This window comes from Ranitomeya imitator, chromosome 1, assembly GCF_032444005.1.
Source record: "Ranitomeya imitator isolate aRanImi1 chromosome 1, aRanImi1.pri, whole genome shotgun sequence".
NCBI lineage: Eukaryota > Metazoa > Chordata > Amphibia > Anura > Dendrobatidae > Ranitomeya > Ranitomeya imitator.
Genome location: NC_091282.1, coordinates 439,536,514 through 439,558,439, shown reverse-complemented (window position 1 = coordinate 439,558,439; position 21,926 = coordinate 439,536,514).

Sequence of the window (21,926 nt, the reverse complement as noted above, 5' to 3'; positions counted from 1 at the left end):
GAGCCAAGTAGTATATTGCACAGCGACGTAGTATATTGCCCAGCCATGTAGTATATTGTCCAGCCACGTAGTATATTGTCCAGCCACGTAGTATATTGCTCAGTCACATAGTATATTGCCCAGTCACGTAGTATATTGCCCAGCCATGTAGTATATTGCACAGCAACGTAGTATACAGCACAGAGCCACGTAGTATATTGCACAGCGACGTAGTATATTGCCCAGCCACGTAGTATATTGTCCAGCCACGTAGTATATTGCCCAGCGACGTAGTATATTGCCCAGCCACATAGTATATTGGCCAGCCACGTAGTATATTGCCCAGCCACGTAGTATATTGCCCAGTCACATAGTATATTGCCCAGTCACGTAGTATATTGCCCAGCCACGTAGTATATTGCACAGCGACGTAGTATATTGCCCAGTTACGTAGTATATTGCCTAGCCACGTAGTATATTGCCCAGTGAAGTAGTATATTGCCCAGCCACGTAGTATATTGCCCAGCGACGTAGTATATTGCCCAGCCACATAGTATATTGCCCAGCCACGTAGTATATTGAACAGCGATGTAGCATACAGCACAGAGCCACGTAGTATATTGCCCAGCCACGTAGTATATTGCCCAGTGACGTAGTATACAGCCCAGTGACATAGTATACAGCATGGAGCCACGTAGTATATTGCACAGCGACGTAGTATACAGCACGGAGCCACGTAGTATATTGCCCAGCTACGTAGTATATTGCCCAGTCACGTATGTCACAGGTTAAAAAATAAAAAATAAACATACTCACCTAACGATCCGAGGGCCCCTTGTAGTTCTAACATACTCACCATTCTCGTCGCTGCTCCTCAGCGTCCCGTCTCTCCGCCTCCTGGGATCCAACGGCGCTGTGCCGATGGGCGCGCGGCTGGCGCCATCTTCCGTTCCCAGGATGCTTTGCAAAATTACCCAGATGATTTAGTGGTCTCGCGAGACCGCTAGGTCTTCTGGGTAATTTTGCAAAGCATCGCTGGGAAAGGAAGATGGCGGCAGGCGCGAGCGGCCAACGGAGGGTGAGTATAGCAGGTTTGTTTTTTTTTAACTATTTTTAACATTACTTTTTTTACTATTGATGCCGCATAGGCAGCATTAATAGTAAAAGGTTGGGGACACACAGGGTTAATAGCGGCAGTAACGGAGTGCGTTAACCGCGGCATAACACGGTCCATTACTGCCGGCATTAACCCTGTGTTAGCGGTGACCGGAGGGGAGTATGGAGCGGGCGCCGGTGACAGTGACTGCGGGGAGCATGGAGCGGGCTCCGAGGACAGTGACTGCGGGGAGCATGGAGCGGAGCGCCGGGGACACTGCGGGGAGTATGGAGCGGAGCGCCGGGGACACTGCGGGGAGTATGGAGCGGAGTGCCGGGGACACTGACTGCGGGGAGTATGGAGCGGAGCACCGGGGACACTGCGGGGAGTATGGAGCGGAGCGCCGGTGACACTGACTGCGGGGAGCGGAGATAATGGAGCGGATCGCCGTGGACACTGCGGGGAGTAAGGAGGGGCCATTTTCTTCTGGACTGTGCCCGTCGCTGATTGGTCGCGGCAGCCATGACAGGCAGGTGGCGAGACCAATCAGCGAATGAATAACCGTGACAGGACACACAGACAGATGGAAGTGACCCTTAGACAATTACATAGTAGATGGGCTGTGCTACATACTACGTGGGCTGTGTTATATACTACGTGGGCTGTGTTATATACTACGGGGGCTGTGTTATATACTACGTGGGCTGTATGCTGCTTGGCTGTGCTATATTATTCTGCTGTATCTGTGCATCATGAATCGTGGTATGTGTTAAAGAGGGGGGCCCACTGAGACTATTTCACCCGGGGCCCTCAAAAACCTGGAGCAGGCCCTGGCTTCACTGATTGTTCACGGCCTGGTGTGACCAATCAGCGACAGGCGCAGTCCGGCCATGAACTCACGCGGAATTTGAACCACGCTTCACTAATTGGACGCGCCCGGCCGGCCGAATCCTGTGTATAAATTGAATTATTCTGCAAACTTCATAAATAAACTAGAAGACAAGGAATGGGTGAAAAAGATGTTACATTAGTTTACATTAAGATCACCCAAGAATTTGACACACTCTGCTTCTGTACCCAACCACAAGAAGAAGATGTCGTTTATGAGTCGATAACAATAGCGAACCCGTTTCTTAAAGATGTCAGAAGTATAGACCATGGTTGCTTCCCACCATCCAAGAAAGATATTAGCATACGCTGGAGCACATTGAGACCCCATCGCCACTCCTGAGACCTGCCGAAAAAATGTTCTGTCAAACAAAAAGTAGCTGTGGGTCAGAATGAACTCCAAGAGATCAATGGTAAAGGAGTCATGCCTCTGGTCCATGTGATCACATTTTTCCAGAAAAAAAGCAACAGCATTGGTCCTATCCTTGTGGCTGATGTTCAAGTAGAGCGTCTCAACGTCGCAAGTCACAAGGAGGAAGCTCGTTGGCAGTGTGATGTCACTGCAAACCCGGATGAAGTGGGCTGTATGTCTGATTTAAGATGGTACAGATAGAACCAGGGGCTGCAGGAAAAAATCCAGATAGGTGCAAGCTTTTTCACATAAACGTCCAATGCTTGAAACAATAGGCCGACCAGGAGGACTGAGAGTACTCGTGTGGATCTTTGGCAACATGTAAAAGGTGGAAATAATTGGTTGATCAACCCACATGTACTTTTTTTAATTTGAACTGATGATCCCATAGTATTCTGCTCTAGACAACAGAGTATGAAATTTAGAGAGGAAGGCAGGTGTAGGGTCAAAGGGCAATTTAGAATAAAATTTGGAATTACATAAATGCCCCCTGGCCTCCTCCCAGTAAAATCATAGATTCATAGAATCATAGAATGGTAGAGTTGGAAGGGGTCTTCTAGGTCATCTGGTCCAACCCCCTGCTCAAAGCAGAATTCACTAAACCATCCCAGACAGATGTATGTCCAGCCTCGGTTTGAAGACTTCTATGGAAGGAGAAATCACTACCTCTCGTGGCAGCCTGTTCCACTCATTGATCACCCTTACTGTCAAAAAGTTTTTTTCTAATATCTAATTTGTGTCTCCTCCCATTCAGTTTCATCCCGTTGCTTCTAGTCTTTCCTTGTGCAAATGAGAATAAAGATGATCTTTCTACAATGTGACAGCCCTTGAGATATTTGTAGACAGCTATTAAGTCTCCTGTCAGTCTTCTTTTGTATCTGTAACCGTTCCTCATAGGATGTGATTTGCAGACCGGTCACCATTCTGGTCGCTCTTCTCTGAACTTGCTCCAGTTTGTTGATGTCTTTTTAAAATGTGGGGCCCAAAACTGAGCACAGTATTCGAGATGAGGTCTGACCAAAGAGGAGTAGAGGGCAATAATGAATTTGCGTGATCTAGTGTGTAAGTGATCTAAGTACATGTGGGTAGGCCAAAGAACCAGATTGCCACCCTTGCTGGCCTCCTTGATCACAAATGCACTGTTATTTTTAAGCGACATAAGAGCTTGTTGTTCTGCAATAGAAAGATTAGGCGATGCACCCACCTGTGGAGACATGAGTAGTATGTCATGTTTCACCAACTCGAAGAAAACCTTCACCGCAGGTACTAGTGTGAATGAAGATGTCCTCGTAGACTTGTTTCTGTAGGGAAATGTTCTCCTGGTAGAGGTGGGATGATTTTCCTCGACTAAATCCAGCAAGTCCAGAAACGCCTGACGCTCATCCTCCAGGAGTGTTTGAATGATGTCTGGTTTGTGGTACATAACCAATAAGGTTAGCTTCCTACAAAATAGGCAAAGATCCTTGATCAATGTAAACCTGTCAACTCTGTGAAAAGGCACAAAGGTGAGTCCCCTCTGTAACACCGACATCTCCTGTGGAGACAAAGCATAGTCTGAAAGGTTACCAATCTGTAAAGAGTCATGGGTCGCCTTAGACTCACCTTGTGCAGAGTTGGACTCATCCAAACAGTTTATTTGCATCTCGTCCTGTAGCCCTGTCAGAAGGGCCCCTGTATCTTGTTGGCCGCTTTCTTAGCACTCTTTCATCTCCCATCCCGCCTGGTCCTGTGTCTATGTCACTCCCAGTTGAAGTTGAAAAATCACTTGTACATGTGTGACATGCAGAAATAGTGCTAACTGCTGTTTCTTCAAAAGCATCTAGCAACTAGAGGGGTTAACACAGTCACAGGAGAAAGGGAGTGGTTAGCAGAGCCCCAGGTGGATTGTGGGAAACCCCCTCCATTACACTGTACTAGAAGGAATGCTGTGTACTACTGTGCTTTTGTAAAGAGTTTTGATATGTGCTGAACTGGGCTATCAAAAGAGACTGTTGGTCAATGTGGATCGCCCCCAGAGTAAGGGCAATGGGGTACTCGGTACCGGGTCCTTCAGTTCCCTCAGCTGGGATGTCACGGTGGCCCGACCCGGACCGTGGCCCTATGAGAGGCGCCCAATAAAAGGGGTAGAGTTCGTAGATAACGGTAGTGTTCGTGATTCCACCTGTGGTATTCGGTCAGGATGACCGACGCTGCTTAGGGGTCCGCTGGGGTGATGGAATGGCAGATAGATGGTATACCTTCCCACAGGTGAAGTATATCCCCAGGGCTTCCCAGAAGTGTAGATGGTGATGGTGGATGATGTAAGGTGTGGCAAATAATGAGGACACAGTGGGTGCAGTCTCTTTACCTTTACCGAAGGCTTCAGCATCCACAGTCCAGAGTGCCGGATGACAGGGTAGGCAGAGTCCGGCCGGTCTGATGGCAATTCCAGAGTCCCTCTATCCAGGTGGAAATCAGTAGCCTTCCCCTTGCGCACAGTAACGCAGTAGGTCCCTACATGCATTAGCTCCCATAGGGTCCTCGCTCTTGTTACTCTTCTCTCGGTCCCCCAGATGGATAGGACCAACCCGTATGATGGTGGTGGCCTGAGGCTATTTTATAGGGACCCTAGCGTCGCCCCTCCTCCGCGTTGCCACCTTGTCTGCTTAGGTTCTTAGGTCAGGCAGCCAACTTGGAATCGACTGTCCTGCCGGTCTCTGAAGTAAAGTGTAGAGTCTATTACTCCCTCGGTGTTCCGGCTACTGGATCTGCGCTCAGTGGGAGGCAGCCTGCTCCTAGCTGGTCCCCCACTGGTGTTTTACTCCTGCTGCTACGACTTCTGTGCTCACTCACTACGGCACACTTCCTTTCTTGTCCTTTCCTAGGAGGCTGCCGCATGGGTTGCAGGTGCAGCTCCGTATCCTTCTTTCCTTCCTGGGCCGAGCCCAGTCTGTTCCTCTCCCACTGACTATCTCCTTCTCCCTCTAGTCAGAACTGCCTGACTTCCTAACCAAACCCCCAGTTTTACCCAAGTGTGAGGAGTGGCCTAATAGATAGAACCTTTTGCTCCCCCTGGTGGCTGGCGTGTGAAGTGTGTGTGTGGCTGTGATACTTGGCAGGGTGAACTCCTTTGGTGCCATCAGACGTAACATCGCTCCCCCTGGTGGAAGAATGACATTACTGCAATGACCAGGACTCTGGGGTGCTGCAAATCAATACCCACTGCACCCCTGAATCCATGCACCTCTCTCTCCCCATTCTACCTGGTACGCTGCTACTTTTTCCCTGACTTTAATTCCATGAATCATACTTCTAATTTACTGCATGCTGATTGATATATCTATGCTTTTCACACCTGACACTATCCTCCTGTCTTATCCTATCTTTCTTCAACTTTGATTGCAGCCAAATGTTCATTTAACTGCAATCTGCTAATTGTCCCCTGCAGTGGACTGTCCTCCACCTCCTTCCTTCTCCCCTCCCTCTCTCACCTGGCTTCATTTCTTGGACACTTGAATGGTATAAGTTGAATGGCACTGGTCAGATTTGACTTTAGTCAGATGTGGCATCATTTGAAGTGACATCTTTAAATGTATCCACAGAAATATGCCAGAAATAGTCCAGGAATCTGCAAGACGGTAAGACTAATCACTGTATTCTAATTTTACTTGATTCTCCTTCTTCCCCTACTATTTAACATACTCACATTTGTTCTCACTATTTTCGCTCCACTAATCCTCACTCTCCTTAACTAACCCCTACCCCTGCACCCTCAAACCAAACAACTATCTCCCCCTCTCTCCTACCCCCACCTCACTTCACCCGCAGACCTGCTCGACAACCTCAAACCTCGCCTACTAACATATAATATAAACCGACTGCTCTCCTTCACCCACCTGCTTTCCCCTTTTTTTTACGTCATTTTCACTGCTGGCGACATATCCCCCAATCCTGCCCCCCCCCTTCATACATCCCACTAATCCTCACCCCCATCCTTCTCACACTATGAGAAACTACCACAATCCCTCACACTTAAAATCTGTGCAACTGACCCACACCCCCCTGCTTCCTCTCTCTCTGGGGCACTTTGGAATTCCCGCTCTGTCTGCAACAAGCTCCACATGATCCACGATCTCTTTACTTCTCGCAACCTTTCCTTCCTGGCCCTCACTGAGACCTGGCTGACGCCTCCTGACATGGCCTCCCCTGCTGCACTGAGTTGCAGTGGCCTCCACTTTACCCACACTCCTCGCTCTCGCAACAGACATGGCTGGGGAGTGAGTTTCCTTCTTTCCAAAAAACTGTTACTTCAACCCTATCCAACCCCCACCCTCCCTTATCCTCCCTTCTTTTGTTGTCCACTCTGTCCGTATCTACTCTCCCTCTAATCTCCAAATGGCTGTCATATACCGACCACCGGGCTCAGCCACTGCCTTCATTGACCAATTCTCCACCTGGCTTCTTCACTTTCTCTCTGCTGACATCCCCACCATCATAATGGGTGACTTTAATATCCCTACTGACACCCACCAGCCAGCAGCCTCCAAGCTCCTGGCCCTTACCTCATCCTTTGGACTTACTCAGTGGTCCTCCACAGCCACCCACACAGATGGACATACACTAGACCTCATCTTCACTCGCCTCTGTTCCTTATCTAATCTCACAACCTCTCCCTTCCCCTTATCTGACCACCATCTACTCACCTTCTCATCCTTGTCCCCCTCACCCGCCCCCCCATGTCCAGCCAGTACCACATCCTCGCAGAAACGTTGCACACCTGAACATTCACAGACTCTCTTCTACCCCTGTCCTCCATATCTTCATGCCACGACATGGATAGCGCCACCACTTTCTATAACTCCACCCTCACATCAGCCATAGACTCAGTCGCCTCTCTCATGCATGGCAAAGTGCGACAAATCAATAGGCAACCCTGGCATAACAACCTCACCAAAAAACTCCGACAAGCATCCAGGGTCACGGAGCGGCGTTGGAAAAAAACACTCCTGCCAGACGACTTCACCGCTTTCAAACAAGCTACACTTGCCATCAAACTAGCCCTCACTTCTGCTAAACAGACTTATTTCACTAACCTTGTATCTTCACTATCCCACAACCCAAAACAACTGTTCAGCACATTTAACTCTCTCCTCTGCCCGCCACTGCCACCTCCAACTCCCCTCATCTCTTCTGAGGACTTTCCACCTACTTCAAAAACAGGATCGACCAAAAAAGGCAAACCTTTACTGTTTCACCACCCCAACCACTCCATATACCAGAACTCTGCCCTTCCCCAATAACTTCCTTCTCCAGCATCTCTGAAGAAGAACTTACTCGCCTCCTTTCCAAATCTGTGCACTTGACCCTCTCCCTTCCCACCTCCAGCCCTATCCCATCTCTTCAACCTATTGCTATCTTCTGGTACTTTTCCCTCTGCCTTCAAACATGCCACCATCATGCCCATTCTCAAAAAAGCTAACCTTGACCCAACTTCTATGCCCAGCTATCGCCCCATATCACTGCTCCCGTTTGTTTCCAAACTCCTTGAGCATCATGTCCATTGTCAAGTTTCCTCCCACCTCTCATCTAACTCTCTCCTTCACAACCTCCAATCTTCCACCCCCACCACTTCACTGAAAATGCTCTGACCACAATTACTAATGACTTACTCACAGCCAAAGCTAACAGACAGTTCTCCATTCTCCTCCTTCTCGACCTGTCCTGTGCTTTCAACACAGTTGACCACTGCCTACTGATACAGATTGTTTCTTCCCTCGGCATCAAAGGCCTTGCCCTGTCCTGGATTGCCTCATACCTTTCCGACCGCACATTTAGCGTTTCCCACTCCCACACTACCCCCTCACTCGCCAACTCTCTGTTGGAGTCCCTCAAGGCTCTGTCCTAGGGCACAGAAAAATTGATTAATCTTTTGGTTTTCTGTCCTAGGGCCTCTACTTTTTTCCATCTATACCCTTGGCCTAGGACAACTCATAAAGTCCCATGGCTTCCAGTACCACCTATATGCGGATGACACTCAGATCTACCTCTCTGGCTCAGATGTCACCTTTCTTCTGTCCAGAATCCTGGAATGTTTGTCAGCCATATCCTCCTTCTTCAACTCTCGCGTCTTAAAACTCAATGTAGACAAAACCGAAGTCATCATCTTTCCCCATCTCGCGTATCCCCCCTACCTGATCTATCTATTATGGTAAACGGCTACACTCTCTCTCACGCACCTGAAATCCGCTGCCTCGGGGTAACTCTCGATTCTGCCCTGTCCTTCAAACTGCACGTCCAAACTCTTGCCACCTCCTGTCGCCTCCAACTCAAAAATATTGCCAGAATCCGTCCCTTCCTCAGCCTACAATCTACTAAAACTCTTGTGCATGCCCTCATCATCTCCCGCCTCGATTACTGCAACACCCTCCTCTGTGGCCTCCCCACTAACTCCCTTGCACCACTCCAGTCTGTCCTGAACTCTGCTGCTCGGCTAATCCACCTCTCTCCTCGCTACTCCTCGCTACTCCCCTGCTTCACCCCTCTGCAAATCCCTCCACTGGCTCCCAATTCCCCAATGAATCCAGTTCAAACTACTAACACTGATCTACAAAGCCATCCACAACCTGTCCCCTCCCTATATCTCTGAACTAATTTCCCACTATCTTCCCTCACATAATCTTCAATCCTCCCAAGAACCAATAACTCTCCTCCACACTTATTCGTTCCTCACACAACCGCCTCCAAGATTTCTCCTGAATATCCCCCATCCTCTGGAATTCCATGCCTCAACACGTCCGATTATCCACCACCCTTGGATCCTTCAGACGGAACCTGAAAACCCATCTCTTCAGGAAAGCCTACAGCCTGCAATAACCATTCTACTGCCTCACCAACCACCCAAGCTGCCGCCTCACCAACCACCCAAGCTGCCGCCTCACCAACCACCCGAGCTGCTGCCCCACCAACCACCTGAGCCACTGCCACCCCACCAACCACCTTAGCTGCAGTGTCGCCACTGCCAGAGCTGCCACCTTACCAACCACCCAAGCTGCTGCCTCACCATCACCAGTGCTGCCGCCTCACCACCACCAGTGCTGCAGCACACCGACCTCCTGTCTCTTCCCCATTATCCCGAAGAATGTAAGTCCGCAAGGACAGGGTCCCCTCCCCCCTGTACCAGTCTGTCATTGTAAATTTGTTTACAGTTAACGATATCTATAACCCTGTATGTAACCCCTTTTCACATGTACAGCACCATGGAATTAATGGTGCTAAATAAATTAATAATAATAATAATGTACCTCTAAGAAGCAGCTGTACTGTTATGAAGCCCGTGCTTAAGAGACTTGAATTGTACTGAATGTTCTGTGACATTAAACTACACTGTTCATGTTCATGAGGACTCTATCAATTGTATCTGTGTGAGCAAGTGGATCCATCTTGTGCCTGAGGAAGCTGCAATGCATGGTCGCCGTGAGTAACGGTTCCCCCAGAGTTCCAAAGAATTCATGAGACCTGTCCTGCCCCTATCTGAACCTAGCGACATACACATAACACTTGCTTCACCCAACATGGGCTTAGTGGTAGATGGATTATGAGAAAACGTATTTGTCTTGATGTGGCATGGACTGCCACTGTTTTTCCACCTAAAGACATTTTGAAGTTCAAAATCTGATTTATCTCTCTGGAATTTTTTCCTCTTCCTGAAGGTCACCTCCTACTCATATTTGTCCAGACTATCCTTCAATTTTGACTCATAAATTGTAGGCTTTTTTTGCCCAAGAGAGGTGACAAAACAGGACAGGGACCCAATTACGAAGGACGCCTTCACGTGGCAATTGGGCTCACATATATTGGTCAAATTATACGCGAAGCATCTTTCTTTTTTTATAGCAATTTTTGCAGATAAATATTTCAAGTGTACATTATATAGCACTTTTTTCCTATTTTCTATGGCAGTAATGCATTTTCAATGTTCTAGAGTAATCATTCTTGGTAAATAATGGTGCAATCTTTATTGTTTTTCAACTTATATGTTTTTTGGTTGGCGCCTGCTGTGACACCCCAGGTTCCTGGTTGTCACAGTGGCATTGCTTTCCTCATGGGGATAGTGATGTCACACTTGGAAGCGAGGGAAGATCTTCCTTATCAGGTACACAAACATGCAACATGTTCACACTCCAGGCCAGAAGGGGGAGCTCTGATCCAGCTTATGGGTGGCTCCCCTAAATATATTCTGGTCTGGAGGGAAAGAGAGTTCAGTTCAGTCAGTGAGTGCCAGACAGCAGACTGGAGCAGTCTGGGGTAGAACGGATGAGACAGGGGCCGTGCAGCCATGGGGGTGCTTCAGCTCCTGAAGGAAAGAGATAGAACAGAAAGCTGAAGAATTTGTAGAGAACGTGTTGGAGAAGTGAATTGCAGGAGAGTGAGACCTGGGGAAAATAGCTGCGATTGGGCTACCTCCCTACAGAGCGCAGACACCGGTAGCAGGAAGACTGAGGTTGTGAGGGACTCCAAGACTTACATCAGAAACTGGCAGGACAGCTTGACTACACATCACCTGTCTGCCATAACACCTGGAGACACAGTGGCACATAGAGCCTGGGTCATGACAGAGACCCTGTAAAAAGACTCGAGTCACCTGTCATACGGGTTAGTGTCCCACCTTTAAGGAGGACAGAGTGAGGACCTTGACAGAAGCCACAGGCAGCAAGGGACTGCACCACAACGCTAGTAGGAAGGCTTCTAACTCCACCTCGTAAGGGGGACTCTGAACTCACTTCCAAGCCAGCCGGATCCTGCCTGTACCTGTGATCTGGTGCCCCAGACTGTGGCTGCCTGAAGTCCTCAGTAAACCAGGAAAAGTGCTGCAAACCTGTGTCCTCTGTTTCTTTCTACACTACCCACCATCTCCATCAACACACCGGGAGCCCTTGGGACCCATCTTCACCTGTGGGAAGTTATACCATCTTAGCTGCCATAACATCACCTCAGTGGACCCCTTTAAGCAGCGTCGGTCACCTCTGACCGAGAACCACAGGTGGCATCACGAACACAAACTTTATTCAAAACTCCTTTAAAGACGTGGATACATGGGCGCCAAGGGCCACGGACCGGGTAGCCACTGTGACATATCCCTTTAAGTTCCGGCCCCGTTGCCGAGTTCCCAGGGCCGCCATCAGGGCATGACAGCCATGACTGGCGTATGGGGCCCGGTGGGCAGAGGGGGCCCGCATCGGGCCTTGTCTCATCTGCTCACTGGGCTCCCCCTGCAGGCGCTGCGGCACACTATTGACGTTAGCAATAGTTAACAGCCGCCGTCAGCCAGTCGGAGGCTGGCAGCTGACTTGAGCGGCCGCAGTGCGCAGTCGCACTTCGCCGGCGTCTGACGTCATTGTCAGCCGCTGGCGAGTGCGTCCTTCACCTGCGTCACTGCATGGAGGAAGTGAGCTTCGCCCGCCGCGGGAGCATGGAAAGGTAAGGACTCTTTTCTTTTTTTTTTTGAGAGCGGCAATTGGGGGGGGGGGGGCCCGGGCAGAATGCTGAACACGCTGGGGCAGAGATGCTGGACAAAGGGGCAGAAAGCTGGACACAGGGGCATTATGCTGGACACAGGGGCATTATGCTGGACAAAGGGGCAGTATGCTGGACACAGGAGCAGAATCATGGACATGCTGGGGCAGAGATGCTGGACACAGGGGCAGAAAGCTGGACACAGGGGCATTATACTGGACACAGGGGCATTATGCTGGACAAAGGGGCAGTATGCTGGACACAGGGGCAGAATGCTACACAGGGGCAGAATGCTGGACACGCTGGGGCAGAGATGCTGGACACAGGGGCAGAAAGCTGGACACAGGGGCATTATGCTGGACACAGGGGCATTATGCTGGACAAAGGGGCAATATGCTGGACACAGGGGCAGAATGCTACACAGGGGCAGAATGCTGGACACGCTGGGGCAGAGATGCTGGACAAAGGGGCAGAAAGTTGGACAAAGGGGCATTATGCTGGACAGAGGGGCATTATGCTGGACAAAGGGGCAGTATGCTGGACACAGGGGCAGTATGCTGGACACAGGGGCAGAATGCTACACAGGGGCAGAATGCTGGACATGCTGGGGCAGAGATGCTGGACACAGGGGCATTATGCTGGACACAGGGGCATTATGCTGGACAAAGGGGCAGTATGCTGGACACAGGGGCAGAATGCTGGACACAGGGGCAGAATGCTGGACACAGGGGCATTATGCTGGACACAGGGACATTATGCTGGACAAAGGGGCAGTATGCTGGACACAGGGCCAGTATGCTGGACACGGGCAGAATGCTGGACACAGGGGCAGATTGCTGGACACAGGGGCAGAATGCTGGACACAGGGGCAGAGATGCTGGACACAGGGGCAGAGATGCTGGACACAGGGGCAGAGATGCTGGACACAGGGGCAGAATGCTGGACACGGGCAGTATGCTGGACATGGGCAGAATGCTGGACAAAGGGGCAGAATGCTGGACACGGGCAGAATGGAGATACGGGGTATGATGAAAGACATGGGGGAAGGATTGGAGACAGATGGGGCAAATGGAGACACCGGAGGCATGATTGGAGACAAGTGGCAGGATTGCAGACATGGGGGCATGATTGGAGACACTGGGGGCAGAATTGGAGACACATCGTGCAGGATCATGGGGCAGGATGGATATGATGGAGACAAATGGGTCAGGATAGGGAGATCATATGGGGCAGAATGGATACTCATGAGGGCAGGATGGGAAAACATATGGCTGACGCCAGGAATGAGACACACGTTGGCCAGGATGGGGAATATTATTACCATAGGGACTAATTTAGGGATATTATTACTGCAGTGATGTATTTATTTTATTTTTTGAGGATACTGTTTTAAATGAGGGGGCGGTCCTGTTACTATGTCGCCTCTTTTTCTTCATGTGGTGTAATGTAGAAGTTGGGAAAAATTAAGTAATATGTTCTACAAGCGGAGCTCGAGATAACTGTGTTATTTCCTGCAGAGACGAGTCCTGGCTGGATGAAGTGATGGCGGTCTGTGCTGTATGAAAGATGAAGGACTTCACCTAGAGACGTCACTGGTGAGTCAGTGTTACCTATACACTGACACTATACACTGTATACTATATACAGAGCTCCTGTATATAATGTCACCAGTGATCACTGTATTATCTGTACACAGACACTGCATACTAAGTACAGATCTCCTGTGAATGCTGGCACTTATGGTGATAGTATGGTGATTTTTTTTTTATTACTGATCAGAATTGTAGTATTCAGTCACTATGTGGTGGTAATATGTGGTCTGGTCATGGTGCGGTGGTATTTGTTCCTTGTATGTGATATTATTCGGTCACTGGTGATAATATGTGGTCTGGACATGGTGTTGCGGTATTTGTTCCTTGTATGTGATATTATTGGTCATTTAAAAAATTGAAAAATAAATAAATCTTTATTTTTGTATAGCGCTAACATATTCCGCAGCGCTTTACAGTTTTGCACACATCATCATAAATAAAAAAATACCTAAATTGTATTGCATATTTTAACAAATATTCAATAGGTTACAGTAGAGTAGGGCCCAGCCAAAAGTGTCTACCGTGTTATGGTGGCAGCTTAAAAAATCTTTTGGCCAAAACAAAAGCTGTCGGCAATATGTGTGATCTGGTGATGGGAACTGTTAATGTGTGATAGGTGAGAAGTGGAGTTTTTCCAAGAGAGCGCGGTGGGACTGTGGACAGTTTGAGGGGTGGAGCATGGAGGCGGGGCTGGGGTGGAGCCTGGGCGGAGTCTCAAGGGGGCCCTGAAAATTTTGCCAGTATGGGGCCCTGAAATTTCTAGTGGCAGCCCTGCGAGTCCCCCACGGCCCTGGCGGGTGACTCATTATTTTGTCACGAACATCTATACCGCACGAACAAGGGATATCTGCAGTTAAGCGTTACTTATCGAGCCGCCAAATGGATCCTGATCTTGTCAGATTCCTGATGAAGATTTTGGAATATGCATTGTACCACAACTATTTTGTCTTTAAGGACCGGTTTTATAGACAAAAGAGGGGCGTGGCGATGGGTGCAGCTTTTGCGCCATCATACGCAAACTTATTTATGGGCTTCTGGGAACACGAATATATCCAAAACTTGGATTCTACAATAGCAACATCTGTGTTATTATGGATGAGGTTCATTGATGATGCTTTATTTATTTGGCAGGGGTCACGAACAGACTTGGAACTCTTTCTTCAACATCTAAATCAAAATACTATGAACATCAAACTCACCTGGAGTATTGAACAAAATGAAATACACTTCTTGGATTTGAAAATAAAGGTGGACGATCGGGGACAACTTCATACGTCTATTTATCGAAAGGAAACAAGTGTTAATTCACTATTACATGCCAAGTCAGCACATCCTGCCCATGTCATTCGTGCTATCCCGACGGGTCAATTTTTAAGAACAAGACGAATTTGTGACCAAGATGATATTTTTGAGGAACAAGCAAATGATCTTACGGAAAGATTCATCAAACGGGGATATGGAAAGGATGTCATCCATAAAGCTTATATTAGATCTAGAGACACAGATCGACAATCTTTGTTAGCAAATAGGAATAAGAAAAATAATGTGGAGTTTGATGGACATATTCGTTTTGTAACCAATTATCATTCAAGATGGCGGGAAATGACAGATGTCATTTCAAAATTTTGGCCCATTCTCTTACAGGATCCAAGTCTGTCCAGGATATTGCCAGATAAGCCAATGATTGTCGCGAAACATAGTAAAACTTTGCGTGAATCCTTGGTTCGTAGCCATTATGTGCCTCCTGTATCACGGTTTATTTTTTATTCTAAGGGCCCAAAATGGGGATCGTATAGCTGTGGCACATGCAAGGCTTGTCAGTATATGATAAAAACAAATGTATTCTATGATTCTGGGCATCTAACGGAATACAAAATTTTGCATTTTATAAATTGTCGTACATCAATGGTGGTTTATCAGGCCACATGCCCATGCAATCTCATGTATGTGGGTATGACTACTCGAGAGTTACGGGTCATAACATTAGAACATATCAAGGATATTAAAGCTGCTGACAGAATTGAAATCGAGGATCAGGAAAAATTTAATAAACTCAAACCGCTGGCTAGACATTTTCGTCGCTTTCATCCTCATCAATCCCATTTATTGGAGGTTAGGGGCATTGATCGGGTGCACTTGGGAAATAGGAGAGGGGACTTTAGTCGTATTTTAGCGCAAAAAGAATGCAAGTGAATTACGCTCCTTAAATGTATGACTCCCAAGGGTCTCAAAGAACAGTGGGGTTTTTCAAGTTTTTTATAAGGTTATCCTTTTATATATATATGCATTTTATTTATTTCTCTTTATAGATACCATTCTGGTATATCTAAGGTAGTTTTAGTGGTGGGGTACGTAGGCTCAGATTACAGTTGGTGAGTAGATTTGCTTTTCTAACATCACATAATAGGTGGTCCTGTATTTAGTACTGAGTAGTATAATATAGATTTATTATTTTCTATTATAGATTGACATACATACATAAAGGGCACACGACACTTCATAGTTAGGCATGCATATGGTTGCACATATTTTTTAGTATGTTATATAGACATTGTGTGAGTTGAGATCATGTTAGGGTATTCTATTGTATTGAGACATATATTGGGTTTATGACCACTGGGTATGGTCATGATGGTTGTGGTTTTGCCTGATTATACATGTATTGTTGTAAATTTGTATATTTGTACATGTGTATGGATGTGTATTATATGGTGTTGCATGATTTTTGTGTGTATATGTATTGTGTGTGTGAGTTGAGTGTGTGTGTGTATATTTCTGGGTATAAGGGTTATGTGTTTGAGAACTTGTATATATGGTGTATATATGTTTTTAGTTTTGTTATGGTGTATGTTTTGTTTTTGTTTTTGTATATTTGTACATTTGTATATGTGTATGGATGTGTATTATATGGTGTTGCATGATTATTGAGTGTATATGTATTGTTTGTGTGTGTTGAGTGTGTGTGTAGAATTCTGGGTATAAGTGTTTATGTGTGTGAGCACTTGGATATGTGGTGTATATATGTTTTTAGTTTTGGTATTGCGTATGTTTTGTTTTGTATATGTATGTATGGTTTTGTGTTTTAGGTATAATCATTATATTGTATTATTTATTTTTTATAATTATTATTTTTCATAATTATTATTTTTATTATGTCTTTACAAATATAAATATGTCAGTTGTTTATTTATAATATTGTAATAATTAATGGTTAGTATTTTGCATGATTTTTGTTTGGTGTATATATGAATTTTTAGTTTTGTTGTGCGTATGGTGCGGTATAAATATGATTTTTTATTTTCATATATCTATAATTATTATATTTCATTCTTATTATGTCCTTACAAGTATAATCATGTTAGTTATTGTAATAACCACAATGGCTAATATTTTGTGTGATCTCCGTCTGATTATATATTCTAATATATCTGATTATGGTTCTATCTCATGCCCTCTTTCCAAATGGCTGCGGAGACGCTGCGCGCCGATGTGCGCGTGCGCCGCTCCCGTCCTGCGGCTGGAGTCCCGGAGTGTGTGTTACTGACGGTGTCAGGTGACGCCCTCGGTGACGCACTTCCGGACTCTGGTCGCGGAGATGGCGGCGATCGCGCACGGCATCTCGGCGCCACATAACTATGGCGTTTCTTAATTATTTACATCTTGCAGCTGTGAGTTTGCTATATAAGAAGCCCTCCTGCCCCACTCACATCACTCCCTGACGAAGCGGTGAGCGAAACGTGCGTAGGAGTGGTGTGTGCGGGCAGTGGCATCCCTATGCTGGTTGGTATATTGCACTGCACTTTATCTGAGATTTAATTGGGCAGCATGTGGTATTTGTAGTACAACCACACTTTGGTGTTTGATTTTTTATATCGATTATTTTTTATATCGATTATTTGTTTTTCTCACACTTATTAATTATATTTATTATGATTTGCATATAACTTATAATACTTTTTGCACTATTAAGCACTTTATTTTTTCAGTGTTATGCATATGATATATATATAAATTTCATCAAAAATCTTTTTTCACAAATATCACATTTTTCACATAATTTGAATCTATTTTGCTGCAGGTTAAATTATATTTACACTTATAATATAATTTTTATTTTTTATTTTTTATATGTGCTCTGTGCCAATCGGTTTGGGCTTGCCCTGTCCTGCACACACAGGGTTATGTAATAATTAAAATATCAAATCCCCCACAAAATTTCGTTTTTTTTTGTGCTAGATATATATATGCATATATGGATTTTATGTTTTTTATAATTATTTGTTTTTAATAAAGATTTCCAAATATATATGTTTTTGATGATATTATTGTGATTTTTATTGAATAAAAATATTTTTATGGAATAATGTTTGGTCTGATGAAAAGTTTTTTAAGAGGTGTATGATATATATATGGTTTTTCATTGACCACATACAGTTTTTTCTGGTATCTTTTTCTTATATAGGTTTTTGTTTTAGGTTTAAGTTGGAAAAGACCAGTATTATGGACTACAAAAATCGTGATGCTAATTGGTTATCACAAATATCTACCATATTTAAAGACGCCGTACCTAGTGGGACAAATGTGACCAATGACAGTAACCAGGAGGAGAAAATGTCTCTGAAAGATACATTATATAAACGGACTAAATCTTGGTGGAACAAAAATTCATTGGAACAATATCTGCAAAGGCACTTGATCCCACGTGGCCTGCGAATACAGGTATTTCCCTCATTTTCATTGGAAGATGCAACTTTGTTAAAAAGATGGGAGGATGCCTGCAGTTTATGTTCTCGTACTTTTATGGAAATCTTGATTGAAGTTGATAAAAAGAATTTAGAAGGTTTTGAGACTAATATAAAAATATTACAAGAAAGACTACAGAAAAATCTTACAAATGAACAATTATTAAAATTTGATGAAGAATTAAATGCATCCTTTATTAAGTGGGAATCGGAGATTCAGAAAACGAAAGTGTCTAAGTTTCAGCGTGATCTTCAAGACTATCAGACAAACAAAATTTATAAATGGCGTGGTAGACCATCTTTGAAGAGGTCGGCATCAGTCAGCTCAATGACAAGCACCAACTCTGTGGGCTCGATAAGTGCCCCTGAAGGGGATTCTATAGAAGTATCTAACAGATATGATACGAGGTTCAAGAGGAACAAACGGAAGGGTTTCAATTATCAAGAACAGGGATTGAGTAATGATGGAGTTCTGAAGGTAATTAATTTGTCCGATACACAGTTAACACCTGATCAAATTTCTGTTTTATCTTTGGGATTGGGTTTTTGTCCAACAGCAAAACTAGATCAATTTACGGCAATTAAGGATACATTCCTTTTTGCAAAGAAATTACTCCTAAAAAAATACCATACTGATAAGATGTCTTGTGGTAATCTTTTCTCAACAGAAGAAGAAATGGCAGCACTACAAGCACTAGCAGATTTACTAGCCGAACAACAAGAAGTACCAGGTAAATTTCCGGAATCTATTAAAAAGAAATCAAAAAACTTTCCTTCCATAACACTTAATTCATCTGTTGAAATTTTTGTGAAAATGGTATGTGAAGGCATACGAGATTTACCATCTAAAAGATCCTTTGATAATTTGAATCATGGACAACGGATAGCTTTGGGTGAATTGACTAGGATGAAAGATCTAATTTTCAAACCATCTGATAAAGGTGGAAATGTTGTAGTGTGGCCCTATACACAATACGAAAAAGAGGCATTTCGGCAATTGAATGATCCATCATGTTATGAAAGATTGCCACAGGATCCAACGATAGATTATCAGAAGAAATTATTTGATATTCTTGATTCTGCTTTGGAGGAGGGGACTATTTCCAAAAATGTCTGGGAGGGACTGCGATATGATTCACCGACAGTTCCTACTTTATATTTATTGCCTAAAGTTCATAAGCGCATGACAGAACCTCCAGGGCATCCCATTATTTCGGGGAATTGCAGCCTTATAGAACATATCTCCAAATTTTTAGACTATTATTTGAAACCAATGGTTATGGAATTACCGTCTTATATCAAGGATAGTACTGAGGCCTTGCAACGCCTTGATGGTGTGTATGTGGGTAGTGATATGTACATCATAACTTGTGATGTGGAATCACTATACACATCTATACCGCACGAACAAGGGATATCTGCAGTTAAGCATTACTTATCGAGCCGCCAAATGGATCCTGATCTTGTCAGATTCCTGATGAAGATTTTGGAATATGCATTGTACCACAACTATTTTGTCTTTAAGGACCGGTTTTATAGACAAAAGAGGGGCGTGGCGATGGGTGCAGCTTTTGCGCCATCATACGCAAACTTATTTATGGGCTTCTGGGAACACGAATATATCCAAAACTTGGATTCTACAATAGCAACATCTGTGTTATTATGGATGAGGTTCATTGATGATGCTTTATTTATTTGGCAGGGGTCACGAACAGACTTGGAACTCTTTCTTCAACATCTAAATCAAAATACTATGAACATCAAACTCACCTGGAGTATTGAACAAAATGAAATACACTTCTTGGATTTGAAAATAAAGGTGGACGATCGGGGACAACTTCATACGTCTATTTATCGAAAGGAAACAAGTGTTAATTCACTATTATATGCCAAGTCAGCACATTCTGCCCATGTCATTCGTGCTATCCCATCGTGTCAATTTTTAAGAACAAGACGAATTTGTGACCAAGATGATATTTTTGAGGAACAAGCAAATGATCTTATGGAAAGATTCATCAAACGGGGATATGGAAAGGATGTCATCCATAAAGCTTATATTAGATCTAGAGACACAGATCGACAATCTTTGTTAGCAAATAGGAATAAGAAAAATAATGTGGAGTTTGATGGACATATTCGTTTTGTAACCAATTATCATTCAAGATGGCGGGAAATGACAGATGTCATTTCAAAATTTTGGCCCATTCTCTTACAGGATCCAAGTCTGTCCAGGATATTGCCAGATAAGCCAATGATTGTCGCGAAACGTAGTAAAACTTTTCGTAAATCCTTGGCTCGTAGCCATTATGTGCCTCCTGTATCACGGTTTATTTTTGATTCTAAGGGCCCAAAATGGGGATCGTATAGCTGTGGCACATGCAAGGCTTGTCAGTATATGATAAAAACAAATGTATTCTATGATTCTGGGCATCTAACGGAATACAAAATTTTGCATTTTATAAATTGTCGTACATCAATGGTGGTTTATCAGGCCACATGCCCATGCAATCTCATGTATGTGGGTATGACTACTCGAGAGTTACGGGTCATAACATTAGAACATATCAAGGATATTAAAGCTGCTGACAGAATTGAAATCGAGGATCAGGAAAAATTTAATAAACTCAAACCGCTGGCTAGACATTTTCGTCGCTTTCATCCTCATCAATCCCATTTATTGGAGGTTAGGGGCATTGATCGGGTGCACTTGGGAAATAGGAGAGGGGACTTTAGTCGTATTTTAGCGCAAAAAGAATGCAAGTGAATTACGCTCCTTAAATGTATGACTCCCAAGGGTCTCAAAGAACAGTGGGGTTTTTCAAGTTTTTTATAAGGTTATCCTTTTATATATATATGCATTTTATTTATTTCTCTTTATAGATACCATTCTGGTATATCTAAGGTAGTTTTAGTGGTGGGGTACGTAGGCTCAGATTACAGTTGGTGAGTAGATTTGCTTTTCTAACATCACATAATAGGTGGTCCTGTATTTAGTACTGAGTAGTATAATATAGATTTATTATTTTCTATTATAGATTGACATACATACATAAAGGGCACACGACACTTCATAGTTAGGCATGCATATGGTTGCACATATTTTTTAGTATGTTATATAGACATTGTGTGAGTTGAGATCATGTTAGGGTATTCTATTGTATTGAGACATATATTGGGTTTATGACCACTGGGTATGGTCATGATGGTTGTGGTTTTGCCTGATTATACATGTATTGTTGTAAATTTGTATATTTGTATATGTGTATGGATGTGTATTATATGGTGTTGCATGATTTTTGTGTGTTTATGTATTGTGTGTGTGAGTTGAGTGTGTGTGTGTGTGTGTGTGTATTTCTGGGTATAAGGGTTATGTGTGTGAGAACTTGTATATATGGTGTATATATGTTTTTAGTTTTGTTATGGTGTATGTTTTGTTTTTGTTTTTGTATATTTGTACATTTGTATATGTGTATGGATGTGTATTATATGGTGTTGCATGATTATTGAGTGTATATGTATTGTTTGTGTGTGTTGAGTGTGTGTGTAGAATTCTGGGTATAAGTGTTTATGTGTGTGAGCACTTGGATATATGGTGTATATATGTTTTTAGTTTTGGTATTGCGTATGTTTTGTTTTGTATATGTATGTATGGTTTTGTGTTTTAGGTATAATCATTATATTTTATTATTTATTTTTTATAATTATTATTTTTCATAATTATTATT